The 16,715-nt window shown below is 40.8% G+C and overlaps 1 protein-coding gene across 6 annotated transcripts in view; it reads right to left on the bottom strand.

Annotated features, from left to right (window-relative positions):
• celf2 (cugbp, Elav-like family member 2) overlaps window positions 1–16,715 on the bottom strand; it is a 262,520-nt gene that overhangs the window by 133,761 nt on the left and 112,044 nt on the right. The window lies entirely within an intron of this gene.

Raw genomic sequence — 16,715 nt, 5'->3', positions numbered from 1 at the left:
ATTTCTAACCCCGTTGCACTATGTTAAGTTGGCAACATGGATCCGTTAAAGTAAAGTCGGATTGACAACTGTTCCCTAAATGTGCCGTGCTGCTGTTGTTGGGAATAAATCCAGTGTTTCCTCCACCATGACAGCATGTCATTTCTCCTCTGCTCTCTGTATGTTCGGTGTTCCGCCCTGATGTGAAAACACTGCCATCAGCGGACAGACAGCGCCAACCGCCCCTTGTCAGGCAGCAGCAATCTTCACGACGAAAAGATTTGTGTTCTTCCTAGTTATCCACTTCTGTTCGAACAGCCAGAAACTCTGCATCTCCTTCCAGATTTCCTGACATGTTACTAAAATGGAACAATTTTCATCTGTTCTGCTGTGACATGTAGAGAAATGCCACCTCAGCAATGGTGGTTGGCCTACTTGTGACACTTCTCTGGATTCATCTCTTCAGGGAAATCTACAAACTAAAGCATGTGTTTTTACTTTTCTTTTTTTTTTTTTTTTAAATTGATTATTTTTTGTGTAATTTGCTCTCAATCTAATACATTTAACTGGTTTTATAATGCATTATTCGATGCTACTAATATAAATGTTCCTATTAGGCTTTTACAGCAGCCTCTGATTCAGGTTTCTGCTTCATTCTTAAAAAGGGCCTTATGGCCAACATGAGCAGGGCAAACATTAAACTTTTACCTTAGCATTTCTCTGAATGTAAAAACTGAACTTGATGAGCACAGAGAGCTCAGTAATGGACAATAAAGACAAATTTTGTAGCAGAATTTGCTTTAAAAAAGGCCTGTGATGAAGACAGCAATCATTTCTATTCTCCTGCGGCTGCTCTGCAAGACTTGATGGACTTTAGTGTAATTAGGCAGCAGTTATGAAATCTAATGGCACTCTAGATGCGTTGTATGAAAGAAAATGTATTTTATAAAGTCTGAATATTGCAGCTGAAGCTATAGATGAATAACATTAAGAATGAAAGCCTGTTTGATCTGTGTTCCCCTCTCCTGAGTGTACTAAAGCTCATGTTTGAACTCCTTATGCTACAATGTGGATAAAGTCTCACAACCTGACCCTTTGACTTACCGCTGTCATCAGTTATGTGGCTGAACCAAGTGAGACAGAGAAAACTCCTTCTACTTCTGTTTTGTATGTGTGAGCAGGGTTTTGGCTCGTTTCGTAGCGCGCAGCTTCCCATAATGAGCACCCAGGGGACTTGTTGCATCGCACTCTTCACCAAGGTCTGAACAGACTTCTGCGATACCTCTGATTCTCCCCAGAGGCTCCAGACAGACTAAACAGCCATTTCCATAACAGAATTTCACAAGCAGCATGATCAGCTGTGTCCCATGTGTTTCTATTAGACATGAAGGGCGGGTCTATGTGCTAAAGAGAAGCTCAGGATTATTCTAAAGAGGTGAGTGACATTTCATGTCAGAGATCTTTAATGAGATAAACAGGCCACCATGTCCCAAGTGATGACGTGCAACTTCACAGGGAGGATTGTAAGGAAGCACCAGATAGGAGAAATCACTTCCAGTTCTCTTGAAACTGTGTGCCGTGTCCTTCAAGAAAAGCCAACCAAAGCTAATCTGTAGCTAAAGCGCATATTTCACATATTATTGAGAGTTTAAAAGGTTCAAAAAGCTTTTCAGAAATGTACAGCTATTTTACTTCCAGGATGTATATTTTGCCTAAAGCACTTCTTCAGAATTACTGTCAAAGGTCAACCTCATGTGCTTGCCTTGGCTTAATTCAGTTTAAGGTCATCCATCGGATTTGTTACGGTGGGGTTAGAATGGAAGATTTTCAGTGAAACTTGTGAACGTTGTCACATAGCAAGAGCCGACATGGCCCATATATGTTCTGGTCCTGTAACAACATTACTTTTTGACTAAAACATTCAAAGCTCTGAAGCTTTAAGCAAAGATATTAAACAATTTGCTGAAAAGGCAATCTTTGCAGTTAAAGGAAAGGGCACACCAATGACTAAATTAAAAATGGTTTTGCTTTTTTTTTTTTTTTTTTAACCCTCCTTGCCCAGTGGAGGAAGTCAAAATACAGAGTACAATTGTAAAAATCTGCTTTTCAAAGCTGATCACAGATATAACTCCAAATACTAGTTTGATGTTTGGTGTTAATCCATCAGGTTTTTGGAGAAGTCTGTACAGTCAATGCCATGTTAAACAGCTACAGAAGAGAAAATGGAACATCTAAATAAACCAACAAGTGTAAATTCTAATAAATAGCAATGGAACTATGAGACAACACTAATATAAACAAAATAAAGAACTAAATTTCATGTAAAAGAGAACCTGCGTAAGTTGATTGGACATAAAGCCATATGGCCAGTGCTGAAAGGAAAATCAATGCACTAATTAATACCGACAGAGTTATTATATGTTATATCTGTTCATTCTTAAGTAGCATGTTCATGATTACACACTAATACAAGGATTGTTTACATGCTTTGGTGAGGATTAGCTTGCATGTCCAGAACACTGACCTGTGGCACTATTAAACCCGACATCAACAAGTCACTGCAGCCAGGCTTCAGAATGTTTTCCAAAAGTGCAGAAGATGTTAATACTTTAGATTAATAACCATAATCACAAATGGGTGTTTAGGTCAGGTATCCAAATGCTTTTCTTCACAGTGCAGCACTGCAGCCAACAATTTACAGCTCTCAGGGGGAGAAACTGTTCTTATCATTGCCGACAGCTTTCCAATAAAATAGGTTGTACTCATTTCAAAACTACTGAACTGGTGTAATGTAATTCAGGTAGTTAAATAAGACTGGGACACAACAAAAGCAAAGCAAAAGTTGACACAGTGCTGCTATGTGAATGTTTTCTTTCTGCTACTGTCGACTTGTGTATCCTGTTTAAAATGAGCCCACTCCGCTAAGCTGGGTTCACTAAACATCTGCTTAACATCCTGCACACACACTGCTTAATACAATGAGCCGATGTGCCGAAGAGTTTGGAGTGTGGAATGGAGTGTGTGCCGTCCTTGTTCCCTGTGGAGGCTTCAAATGCATCATGCATAATCAGAAAGGTAGACTCAGCTCATAGTGCCGGCTAGTGCTGCATGCTAATCCTTTGCAGATGAAGACGCTAAGCTAAGAGCAGGCTGACAGCCGTTTGGTAGGAATGGAAAAAGAGGCTAATGCTAACTACGGGTGCTTTCACCTGACGTCCGTTCACAAAAACACACGCTCCACACATCTCCATGCATTTTGGCTGTATGTTTTAACAGGAAACTTATGAGTGTGTGTAGGAAGATTAGCAAACAACTACTAATAAAATCCTGGAAACATCAGTTCTAGCATCTAAATTTTAATTTGGCTGTTAGTATCTGTGTGTTTCTGTGCTTGTGGGTATAAGCTTGTCTTTATGAAGGTATTTGGCAATGATCCTAACAAGCTCCTCAGCTCAAAGGTCCTGAACATAGTGAAGTAATTCCTGCTATAGGAAGAGTTCAGGGAGTTCTGATTTCTGCCGTTTACCGGCTGAGGTGAGTCATGGCCTTCTCATTAAAACAAAACCTCTGGTACTTCTCTCAGTGTGTGTGTCTATGGTGTGCTAGCATACACAAGTGTTTTTGTCTCCATGTCTGAATAAATATAAATGTGAGTAAGTAAAACACATCAGTGTGTAAAGTGTGTAAGAACATCCGTGTGTCTGCTTAAAGACTTGGAGATGCATCTCAGTGCTGCTGCACACACTTCCAGACACACAGAAACACACTATCTGGCTATAGCTGTATGAAAGCACCCCAGAGAACCACGAAAGGCTATAATGTCTGCCAGTCAGGAAAGCACTTACACAGAGCTGCCTGCCAATCTCAGCCAGTCACAGTCGCCACAGTGCCCACTGCTGTACCCACTCGCCGTCAATCACATTTCACCACCACACCCACCACATGACAACCTGCAAAAAGTCTTGCAGCATCCAGCCAGCACCTCTAATTACAACCATTGCTGCCAACTGCATAATTTCTCTCTGCTGACCAAAGCTACAACTCCACACAATGTAAAGACTCCCGCCTGAGATCCAGGTGCAGTAAAATATACAAAAAACCCACCACCCACGTCCCCTCTGACATGTTACATCCCATTAATGAGGTGTCACCGCTAATATTTAGGCCGTTAATTTGTGCCGCTCCTGAAGCCACTGTGATCCAAACCGAGTTTGACAACTTTAATGACTAAACAAAACAAGGGACAAACAAACCTAAAGACCTGCCGCTAAATCATGGTGGGGTAGTCTGCAGGGAGAGAGCTTTTGAAGTGGAGGGAAAACAACCAAAGGAAGCTTTTTATGTAGCTGCACCATCATTACGCAGGCCGAGGTGAGACAGGGGCCTCATTAGGGCCAGGATTGATTGAAGTGGTTTGTTCCACACTCACAGACGTAGAACAAAAGGAGAGATAAATGGGGATGAGGCTGATGCACAAGAAGGGTAAATTTGAGGTGCTGACAAGCTGAATGTGATGAAAGAAAATAAAAACAAAACCTGAGCTGTTTGTTCAAAAGGTGTGTGACAGCTCAATGAGGAAACTGTTCATAATTTCCTTTACGAAGTCATTACAAGTAATTTTAGATCATCTGGGTTCAAACAGAACATGCTTCCTGACATTAGATGTGACAATCTGTGGAAGAATTATGGGTAGTGAAGTTTAAATGGTTTCCAACAGTTCTTCACATCCTCAAGGACATAACTAGTGTTAGCTTAGGAGGAGATTGGAAGAAGGGTGAGTCTATCTACAGAGACTGGATTTTTCAGATTTGCACTTAAGAAGAAGGTTAAAAGGAGTCACTATTCGTTTTAGAATACCTAACATTTGTAGAATATGTCTGTTTCAAAGGAGGACATCTTCTTTTCCTCCCACCATCACGCTCTTTTCCATCTTTCAAACCAGGTAATTCTCGAGAACTAAGGCTCGCGTCAGCTCCCACCAGCTCTGGCCTCCAAATGACAGAGGTAACCCTCTTATATGAGCAACCACCGTTGAAAGCACGTCATTTTCGGCTGCTAATGTCAAGTGGGAACAGATCAGAACAGGCAAGGGAGTTAATAACATCCCCCTGTTGCTCACACTTACCTGAACTCAAACCTCCTGGTTGACCCTCGCTGTTGTGAATACCAACTACTGATGAAGAGTGACCTGCATTTCATAATCTCCTAAAAAGCAATGACTCATGATAAGTGGGATGGGATGGGGGTGTAGCTACAGACATCTTGTCTTTGTAGAATTTGCCAAGGAAGTTAGATAACCCTCCTCTGTCCAAGCACTGGTTTTATTTTTCCCCACATTTGATCCACAGATGTTACATATCTCCCATAAAACCTGTAAATCCAGCATTCTGTGTTGTTATCCTGTAGATATAGACCTAAACCACATGTACACATCTTCTTTCACAAAGCTTAGCCTAACACACTGAATGAATGACTTACCCTATCACACATCAGCAGGCTGTTGAACAACCTAGAAAAAATGGTGTCTGCTTGATTGCTCTATTCAGAAAGGTTCTCCGCAATAACTGCTTCCATTACTGACACTATGTGTTTACTGGCAACAAAGTGAAGCCAATGCTCCATGGTGCTCGGAAAGCTTTTCTTTTTGCAGGCTGTCACAGGGGTTCCTATTCTGAAAGTAGCGTCAGTGAAACGCAGAAATAAAGAACAGTAACAGTGACATTGCTCAAGCTAATCATCTATGCTAAGATGTGCCGCAACTCTGACCAACCTTCGTTTTAAGGGACAGATTTATGCTCTGTGATAAACACGTGTACAGTCACAGTCTTCTGTCCAGCCTCTCTGTTCATTCAGAGCACATTTCAGTCTTTTTTCAGAGATTTTGTGTGTGAACAGTCACTAGAAATTCTGTTAAACATTGCTGTTCACATGCAACCAGAGAAACAAGCCGAGTAGAAGAAGAGGCTCCGACATGAACCATTACAGTCTACTATGCTGCCCCTTTTTATTTCCCTTTCTGAATATGTGCATCTATATGTGATAGAGTTTTTATGTTTGCTGTTGACTGAAACTGATGTCAGAACATGGAGGTGAACTCTACACTGCCATCTACTGGAATTACTGCCCAACATAAATGGCCTCTTGTTGCCCTTCGCTGGACAGCAACGTTTAACAATGTTTCACTTTGGTGAAAGATTGAGAAATATGGTTCAGGCACAGTGTGGCCTTGGAGCAGAAGCAAGACAGTTCTCTAAAACTGGTTGCTGCCTCTCAACAAGCCTATAGAAGCTGGCAAATCAATCAGAGGAACAGGGCTTTTAAAGGAGGTATTAAAGGGACTTAAAGGGACAATGGATGGAACAGCTTGTTCTTAAAGACACACTGTGCAACTTTCTGACATTAAAACTCCACATCCCGGACTTGTTTGATGACACGGTGACATCTATCATGTGCATTTCTAGAGCCGCTGCTACACAGAAGTGTCCCGGGGTTGAGAAACCGACACTATGCAACTTTTACATCAGGGATGCGACATGACGTTGAGACAGTTTCACTTCATTTTAGGATGAGGAACTGGCTGTTTTGAACATGCAACGTCGCTGATTCAGCAAAGAAAGATAAAGATTAAAATAGAGAAAGAGACAAAATGTGTGTTAGTGTTTTATCTATTTTGATGTAAATTGTTTTATAATGTAAAGCACTTTGTATTGTTTTTAAGCACGAAAAGTGCTATACAAATAAAGTTTGATTTGATTTGATTTGAAAACAAGAGTCATGGTAAGATTGTCTTCTGCTGGCCGGAGAGAGCAGGTCAGGCAGGATGCAGAATTAGCTGTCGATAGGAGGCACGTGATGGAAAAATGGCAAAGGTTCTGCAGTCTGTCTTTAAGAGGATCTTTTATACTTAAAACTGAATCAGGCAAAGCTGTTGTGGCCTAAAACTATTTGTTGAATAATGCAGTTTTGTAAAAGTAAGTATGATTAACAACTTGATTAGATTAGAAATCAGTAGCTTGAATGTACTAAGGAAGTACAGAGAGCACACTGTCACATGGATGGACATTAACGTTTCATTTACTGCAAGTTGTGGTGAATTATCTCTGAATAACCATCTTTTAATTTGACTCATTGAAAGTGAAATGGTTTGCACACTGCTCTTTCAGATAGAACAGTACAACTTTCCAAAAAACCTGGGATAATCAAATCTTTGTGTATTTCAGAGGACAATAGATTTTTCTCCCCTTTAAAATGAAAAACAAAGAAAAATCACCTACCTTCAGGAATAAAGCAATATATAATTTGTGATGATACACATGCAATCAAGGCCACGACCTGTATGCTTATGAGGGAAATAAACCCATCTTCCCAGAGTGAATTGCTAGGATACCTCTAAAAGAGGCTTGAGGTTGTTTCATCCGTAAGCAACACAGCCATCAGCAGCAGAAACAGCATCTCTCTGTATTCCACTCATACACGCTGTTCTCTACTGCAGAGGCTAGAGGTCCACACACTCTGTGGCTCCACTCATTACCTTGCTGCTTGGATGCCAGACCCCCATTCACCCCGCTCACACGTACGGATACATCTGCACACATACACACACACTCATGCAGACACTCACACAGCGCAAGCCCTCTGATTAATCATCTCTCCTTAACCCCCCCACCGAAGAGCCTCACCCTGCTGCAGGATACAACACAGTGTGTGAATGAAACGTGATCCTGATTTTGATTGGTGCCTTCCAGAGGAGATTCTGTCACAGGGTAGCTTGCATTGTTTGACCCAGCCTTGCTGATTTAAGGTGGACTTAAACGTTCAAGGCCTTCCTGAAATCTCCAGGCAGGAAAAAGGTTGTTTTTCTGGTAATATTCAATTCACAGCACATCGATGGGAGTCATTTAAAGTGAAAATAAGAAACAATGTTCGCCTTATTGGTACATTTAAAAGAAAATCATCCAGTCTCCTCCAATTACAGCAGCTCAACAGCACAAGGTCACACATGACCATGACTTGCCGTTTCTCATTTCTCACCATTTCATCCTTTTCAAGTAGGGCTGGAGGTTGCAGACATTTATTATCATCTCAGAACAACAAACAGCCTTTGGTCAGCTGAAGAAAACCAGAAAAATTCACGTCAACAAAATTCAGACTTCCGATCTGTGAAGGTTTCTCCTGTAAAGCTGCTGGATGATTGTGTTTACCCTGATCAGTTGGCAGACATGGTCAGAGGTCAAATAACGCAAAATGAAAATTCATTCCACATATTGCCTGAGTGCACCTTAACACATTATTTACACTATGTTTTATTCAAGTGATTTGGACTGTAAATCTAATATCTACAGCCACACTTGATTGGCTCCCTAAGCTGCAAATCTGAGCGTCAAGATTTGAATTAATGCAACGTGTGATGTGAGACTTTTTGGAGTTGTTTGCTTCAGGTAACCCATCGAAATGAGTTTTACTTGAATGCAGATGTCCAGCTGCGAATAAGGAAAAGTCCTAATATGCTGGTATAAACCCTGCAGCTGCTGTCAGGTGTCCCGGGAGTTGTTCTTGTATTCAGCGTCTGCAGAGGAGCAGACAGTGAATAACATCACCCCTGCACTCTGTCTGGGTTGTGGTTGGTTTATGAAGAATCTTGTTTCAATACACATATAATATTATAACAGTGAAACATGTCATTATTCCTTTTAAAGAGTTCATTTCTTTCAGAACGTCTTTCTGTACACCATTATAGCTCTTCTGTGCATTAAAAGTTCAGCAAAATTACAAAGCCAAAAAGTTCATCCCCAAGTGACACAGAAACCCCTTTTTCTGACCTGCCTTCATTGAGCGTGCACCAATATTCTCATGTGAAACTATCTGCCTGTTGTCTGCCCAGAAAAAAAAGATAGATTTATGAAAAAAAGGCCAATAAGAGTTACTGGAATTGCTATGATTAGAAGACCTTTCTTCAACAAGAAAGCAATTTCCCTTTGTAGGAACATCTAAAGGGTGTCCGTAGAAAGTCAGGGGTTATTCTAACACTTTTTCTCTGTGTTACAACCCCAACCTTTAACTACATTTCCTTCATACTGACAAGAACCGTTTCCTGGAGAGAGCAACGCATTGCAGAATTGGCTTTGTGAGAAAGGCTGTTTAAAGATTCCATTTCTTCTTTAAAAACCTGTATGTTTTCTGGAAAACTGTTCAAATAGATCAACCAAATAGATTAATCTAAGACATTTCCACTAAAAAATAATATATATATATATATATATATATATATATATATATATATATATATATATATATATATATATATGTATGTATTTTTTTTTTAATTTATCCATTAATAGCTTAACAGTGCTACATTAAATGCAAGTCAAGTGCAGATCTTCTTTGCCATGCATCATTTCTAACAAACTGCAACATTTATTAGTTTGATCAAAATTTTCCAGTCAGTCACAGGGTCATTGCATAAAAAAACACTAATGCATAATCAAATTCTACTACGATGAACAGCTGCAATGGCTAGAAAGCAGATTGTCCATTTTCTAAACTAGAGTCACCAGTTAACACTTCCTACAAGTTTCTGGACAAACTATAACATGTTTCTGGAATTCCCAGGAAGACTTCAAAACTGACTAAACACTTAACAGGAAATGCTTTTTGCATCATCTCTGATAAGCACAATTAAAGTTTTGAAAATTTGTTTTAAAGTTTATTTTATTAAAGAGATGTTCAGCTTTAAAGTTTCCAACCTCAAAACTCTACTTCTGACTCATTTTGATGGTGCAGTGTTCAGTCATGATGCACATTCCTGGAGCATGATGTATAATGCCTGAGGCTGAGAAACCCATGTTACAGCTTTTATGGTACCTTGTCACACACCAGCAATTACATATCAACACATTGTTTAGGATACTATGGCTTGACATTTTCAGAGGATTCAAGGAAAAGAAATAAAGCAAGTGACTGAGCTAATGACTCGTCAAAAAGACGAGTCAACATCTGAATGACTTTTACTGGCTGGAGAGATCTCAGAGGAGAAACAGGATGCAAGACAGATACTGAATAGCCAAAATACAGAAACAAAGTGAAGTAGTGCTGCTTTAACAGCTTAACAGCTAACTTATTACTCCAAATTCAGTTAAATGAAATCCATTTTGTTCTACAAGGCAGTTAAATGAAGCTTTTACTCCTTATTGAGTCATCATTCGGGAATGTGTTCACTTACATTTTGTGTTAGTCCCACACAATAACTCAGATTTTAAAGTGTGATAGAAATGAGTGATGTATCATATCCGGCACTTATAGAAGATGAACATCCGGAATGATAAAGATTTATTTAATTATTATCTGCATGCCTGAATTTTAAAAATTTGCTCTGGTTAAAAAAAAAAAAAAAAAAAGAGCACCTGAAAAGCTGAGTAACTAAAGTCAGGTAAGTTGCCTTCCTGGCTTCCCTTTGCATCCACTCATTCTTCCACTTCCTTTTTTCCATCCTCCTCTGTTTCGCTGTGGCTCACTTTCCTCTCCATCTTACTAAGACCATTAGGCTTAGCGGGGCGAGCCAGCCTGGGTTAAATGCACATAACCTTATGCCACTCCAAAAGGGGAAAGCAGCAACCCAGACACTCACAAACACACTTTCAAACACACACAATCAGTCGACCGCAGAGAGGTCCTCGCTGCTGCTTTAAGAGCTGTGATTGCTGTAATAGCCCTACAGAGGAGAGAAAAAAAAAGACAACAGAGAGGAGCAAAAGGATTGAGAGGGAATTGAGTTGATGGATGGGTCTGCCTTCCAGGTCACTTAGGACGCTCCTCCTTTCCATGTCAGACTCTCAGGGTCACTATTACTGCACACACAAACACTCCAGCGTGGTGCCGAGAGCAAGAACACGGGCAGGTCCCACCACAATGGGCGACATTGATTTTACAATATAAACTAATGAAGCAGACCAAACTCATCACATAGAGCACACAAAAACACATACGCAGGAGAAGCATGTAAACACACACACACACACACACACACACACACACATATCTTGTAAACACATACTAGTTCTGTCCCATTGTTCATTTTCAATCCACATACTGTAATTACTGATGGGAAGATAAGTGTGTACATTACTGAAACACAAACCAATTATATTCATGCTGCAGCCATTCTCTGGCAGACAAACTTGGCTGCACACACAACTATGATAATCCTTCCTCACACACACACACACACACACACACACGCACACAACTATCAAGCCTTGTCTGAGAAAGAAAGCGTGTGTCCCCTTGAGGCAGCATCTTTCCTCTCTCCTCCTCCTCTCCCTATTTCCTTGGTGACAGCTGTCATCCTGTCAGGCCTATGGCAGCTATGGCAGCTATGGCAGCCTATTCTGCTCACTGACACACACCACACACACTCAGACATGCGCACACACAAACCCTTACACTTAACAGCCCCTGCAGATCCAGTTCTGCATCCCCCCAAACCCCTCATCAGCTCAACCACACCATCCCAGCAAACACTCGACTCAACCCTGAGCGCTAACTAGCAAAGTTTCCTCCTCTGCAGCTTTTCCTAAAGACACAGATACATCTGGCAAAGGCTAAAAATGATGCTTTTGGGAAATCCAACCATTTGTAGCCAAACACACACACACACACACACACACACACACACACAACTCTAAGAATGAAAGTGGAAATGAATCCTCCAACACCAGATAAGCTATGTAACAACTTCAAATAATATTTTCATATCAATGCTTATGTTCCATTAAAATGCTAAATATTGATCTAAATTTTAAATCAGGTTCTTCTATAAAGTCAGTATGCTGAAAAGTTTTGCCAAATTCCCCAGCACATCATGTAGATTTTACGTTTTAAGTTGGAGCTTTTTGGCACCTTCTGGGGCAAACATGGCTGCTTAGTGTTCCATCAAGTTCACTGCTGAAGTGAACGTGGAATAAAAATGGGTATAAAAACAGACGAGTGAAACTAAAACACTGAGGTGAACGATGTACCCCTTTTCTTCCCACCACATTCTGGATAAAAGATTTTGTCTCCTCCAAAAGCATGATTCATCATCCATGTTGGAAGTCCTTACATACATATTGGGTATTTATAAGGACAGCTACAAGCAGAGGTTGATATTCAACACTTTCTGCAGATGGATTTATGGATCCCAGCTGGAAAAAAACTGAATGTTTAAAGTTGTATATAAATTCAATAGTAAGCATCAACTTTTTATCAGCCTGTGCTCACTCTGTCGGCTTCTAATAGCCTTTTTATGACACTGCACAATAAGTCTACACACAGGGGAACCAAAGGCATAAGCACACACAGGTTAGATGCGTTTTTATGTCGGTATCCAATGTATATCTACATTTTGAAGCCATATTTCTTATTTACAATCCATATATGTAATTGTTTTGCAACCCTATCCAAGTAGTTTTGATGCACAAACCTAATTAAACAGTTTAAGTCCAGAAAATTGTTTCCTCAACCTAAATATGGAGATGTAAACATAAATCTGACCAACAATGTTGCACAGACCATTGTGTCAGGACACAAAAGCCAAAGCAGAATTTCTGATTATTTAACGTTGTATATTTTTGTGATGATTGTTCTGTTGGTTTAGATTATTTTAGGACAAACAGGTATGGACAAAGTGGATCTCTACTTCTGATTCATGAAGGGGTTTAATTCAAATATATACAAAGATCCAATGTATTCGATTTGTGCTTATTTTATCCAAGCTTACCTTATTTCCAAACCCTAGGAGCTGCTCAAGTACACACGTTACATCTACTTCTTCCTTTCAGCAATATCTTCATTTATGCCTGTGATGCAGGGTCTCCTATTGCAATTATTTTGTTTCCTAAGTTCATTGCAACATTCCAAGGGGTGCAATAATGCCAACACATTGGCAACAAAATATATGTTGGAGGTCTTTTAAAAAAAAATCTTATTCTTCAGATAGCAGAGATATACACGTGATTATGACTAATTTCTTCTTTGGTCTCAACCTGTGTAAACACACCCTCTGAGATTCCATAGTCTTTGGCAAAAACAGCAGAGTTTGACAACATGACAAGCAAAACGGGCTACTTTCGCAGCTGTAAAACACACATGTAAATGTTACACAAGGTGCTGTATTCATAAATGACATCAGTTTACAGAATTTATAAAAATCAGAAACAGAAGAGTCGTTTTCTGTTCTGTTTCTTAGAGCTAAACCTGTTCAACCAAGAATGTTCTTGCAGTAACAGATTTTTAAGCCGAGTCAGCTTTTTTTATTTTCAGAAACGACAATGAAACGCCTTAATGTAATGACAAGTTTGAAAGCCATGTTTGTTCTGCTTCACTACATCTGTGCAGCTTCAACAAGTCCCATTTTATTTCTAAACAAAAATTCTACCAGCTGCAAGTACAAGCATTCAAAACCCAATCAGGAAAAAAATACCAGGATTTTTTTTTTTAATTCAGTTTGTGTCCTTGAAGTCTTTATGTCGTTTCATTTATTTGCACTACTCTTCAATCAAAGGTCTGAACATTTAATGATTTCTACATGTAAGGAGTGTAGCATGAATTTTATCCACTGTGTCATATCAAATGGAGAGTGTTAAAATCACACAGCTTTCATCACAACACGATCCTTCCATCTAAGACATCGCTTACATGTCATTTTCTCTCTGCGGCAAGGACATCAAGTTAAAATACTGTCTATTAGCAGGTTCAAACCAAAATGATCTGCGGTGGCCTTTAACAGCACATATTGGTGCAACGTTAGTCTGCAACTCTACACCAGCCTGACATGGACTTGCTGCTCGGACACATTCCAGTCATGTACGCGCCTACTGCAGGATGCCAAACACATCACTCCGACTGCCCACAGTACACTGACCCAGCGCTGTACTACTTACTGCATTTAAAATCTGACTTTTCAGCAGAGTTTACTCTGAAACCTGCCCAACAAGGACAGTGACAGCTTGCATCATTTGTAATCTGATAAAATGGGAGGTATTTTACAGCTCTGTGCAAAAACCTGAATGTAATGTCAAGTTCACAGGCTGATAATCTGCAGTAGATCTATGACAACCTGCATCTTTCAGGTTCTACAAATTAGCATCTTCATGAAAAGCAACACCAACTCTTTTTCCTGTACGTGGCTGCAAATTCTTAAGTATGAGCTACAAATATTTGACTATAAAGAGAAGGATCAACACCGACTGAACAAACACAGATGCCCACAGAAGTAAACCGACCCATACACAACCAGCCACCGCTCTGCAAATGGCAACCGTTTGGAAAATGTAATTGCTTGAACTTTAGAGAAGCGACTACAGCTTCTGAAATACCCATGGGAGCCATCACACCAACAGCAGGCTCACACACTTTTATATTACACACACACAAATGCAAGAACCTCCCTGTGAGCAAGTGCGGTACTTTAAGTAGTAATGACTACTCTGGCTGTTAGGGTGAAGAGACGTTGGAAGGAGAGAGAGTATGGAGAAGAAACAAGCACAGGAGAAAAGAGGAAGAAAAGCAGCGCTTTAATCTCCATCAGTCTGTGTTTTATTCTTCAGAAGGCTGGGCAGCACAGCTTTGAGAAAATGGCTAGTGAATGTCGATAATTCAACAGCTAAAGGAACACTTCACCCAAAAGTCTACCATTGGAGTAGCACATAATCGCCCTGTGTTTGGCTGTACGCAGTTTAAAGTGGCACTTCAGCAGTGTTACACATTGGGTTTCGTTTACGCATCATGAGGAGTGTTACTCAGCCTGAGTAAACGCTTGTTTGTTTACTTCTGTGTCTCTGGAGGACAATTTTCAATCTGGGAAACAGCAGTTCGTGTCACAGAGATGTTTTTAGGATAGCTGCTGCTAGGACTTGTTTACCATTTTTATTACAAGCACGGACATAAACTGTATATATAAGATGAATGTAGTCACTGGGCCTGACATGTCAGGCCAGCAAAGAGGTGGATGGAAGATCATTGCCGCCGAGAGCCAGGGCAGACCAGCTCATTCAAAAATGTTTCCATGGAAAGTCTATGGGGAGGCGCGGCAAGGGGGTGTCGAGCTTTCTTGTGTCGCGTTTTGGGCGTTGGCGCTCCGCGCCAAAAATTTAAGGAGAACGCGCATCAAAAGCCAGAGATGGACAAAGCTGAACTTTGGCCGCTCGACGCGGGGCGTCAACCAATCAGCTCGCAGCAATCAGCTCGCAGCTCCTGGAGGATTCCTGTGGTGAACCCAGACACGGGGGTGAGATGCGATTACTTCGTGCAAGATTTAGGATAACCATACCTTGCTAAGAAGCTGAATGTTACTGATTTAGCAACGTAGCAGGATACGTTGCCTAGCAACGCTTTGTTTGGGGGCGGCAGCGGCTCTCTGCTGAGTGCGGCTCTTGTTGCATTAACACTGCCCTACGACAACATTCTCTAGCTTTATTTATTTAAAAACCATGCCATATCTCTACTGAACCGCCATTATTCAAACTGACCGGAAGGAAAGCGCCTCTCCCTCCTCTCTTTTCCGCCGCGTTTGCCGCTCGCTCCAGACACACAAGCAGCAGATGCGGCAGGAGCGTTGGGAGCATTTTGGGCGTCGGACATAAAAGTGGCCGTTTAGTGACCAGCGTCGAGCGTTCAGCGTTTTGAACACACCGCAAGTTATCCTATGAAACATGAAGTTGGACAATACACCAAATATGATGACTCGTAGACTTCACGTGGAAGACACATGCTCTGAACTGCCACTTTATTACCAAAATTTTGCACATAATGTAAGAAAATCTGTGTGGTTGATTATTTATTACACCAACTGGTGTTTTACATCATTAGAAAGCCTAATTAGTCACCTTTATACTGAAGTATGACTTGTAAGGATCATGAGTCAGTGGAATAAGAAACAGGACTAAACATAGGGGTAGCACCCCTAATGTCACCAGTTTCTTTATAAGCTGGCTGGATCTTCCACAATAACTAGGAAAACTGACAAACCATTTTTACAGTTCATTTTATTATGTCAGGGAACCAGAGTATCACGTGGGAGATCCAAACATAGTAACAAGAGCTAAGGAACTCCTCCTCCCACTGGTCACATGTAGCTGTGGGATGGTATCTGTGATGCCCCCACCTCTGTTTTTGTCTTTGTTTAATTGGTTTACTTTCTGTTGAGTGTTTGCAGGTGCCATGCTAATCAGTGGCATGACCACACCTGGGCGTGGTGTGCTCTGCCACCCTTTAAGAGCTCCATCCAGCCTGAGCTCAGTGTGTCTCCCAGGCTTTGGCTGGGAGATCACCCTGGGTTTGTGCAGGCGTGCCACTTTGGTTTTGCTTTGGTTTGGGTTCCTTTCTTGGTTAAGTGTCTATTTTTCTTATGTTTCTTTAATAAAGTTAATTTTGTTACAACCACTTTTGTACCTGCCTCCTTTCTTGGTTGCAGCCTTTGAGCTGGGCAGTAACGTTTCTCATTCTTCAACCAGAATTTGATTGCGGTCAACCAGCATGGTGTGTTGAACACTATAGCACATGAATTATCAAACCCAGACCTTTTGGGACAGAAAAATTCAGGTTTTCATTGTATCCCTACTCCATCAAACCTGGCTCAAAATAAACAAACCAGCCATGACGTCGTCAGGTGTGTTGGAGCAGGTAAACATTGAAAACCTGCAGGACACTGGCCCAAAAGGCCCAGAATTTGGGTTCCTAGTATTTGCTGGAGATATGGGATC

This window comes from Telmatherina bonti (assembly GCF_933228915.1).
Source record: "Telmatherina bonti genome assembly, chromosome: 23".
NCBI lineage: Eukaryota > Metazoa > Chordata > Actinopteri > Atheriniformes > Telmatherinidae > Telmatherina > Telmatherina bonti.
This window is presented reverse-complemented; position numbering and strand designations above follow the sequence as displayed.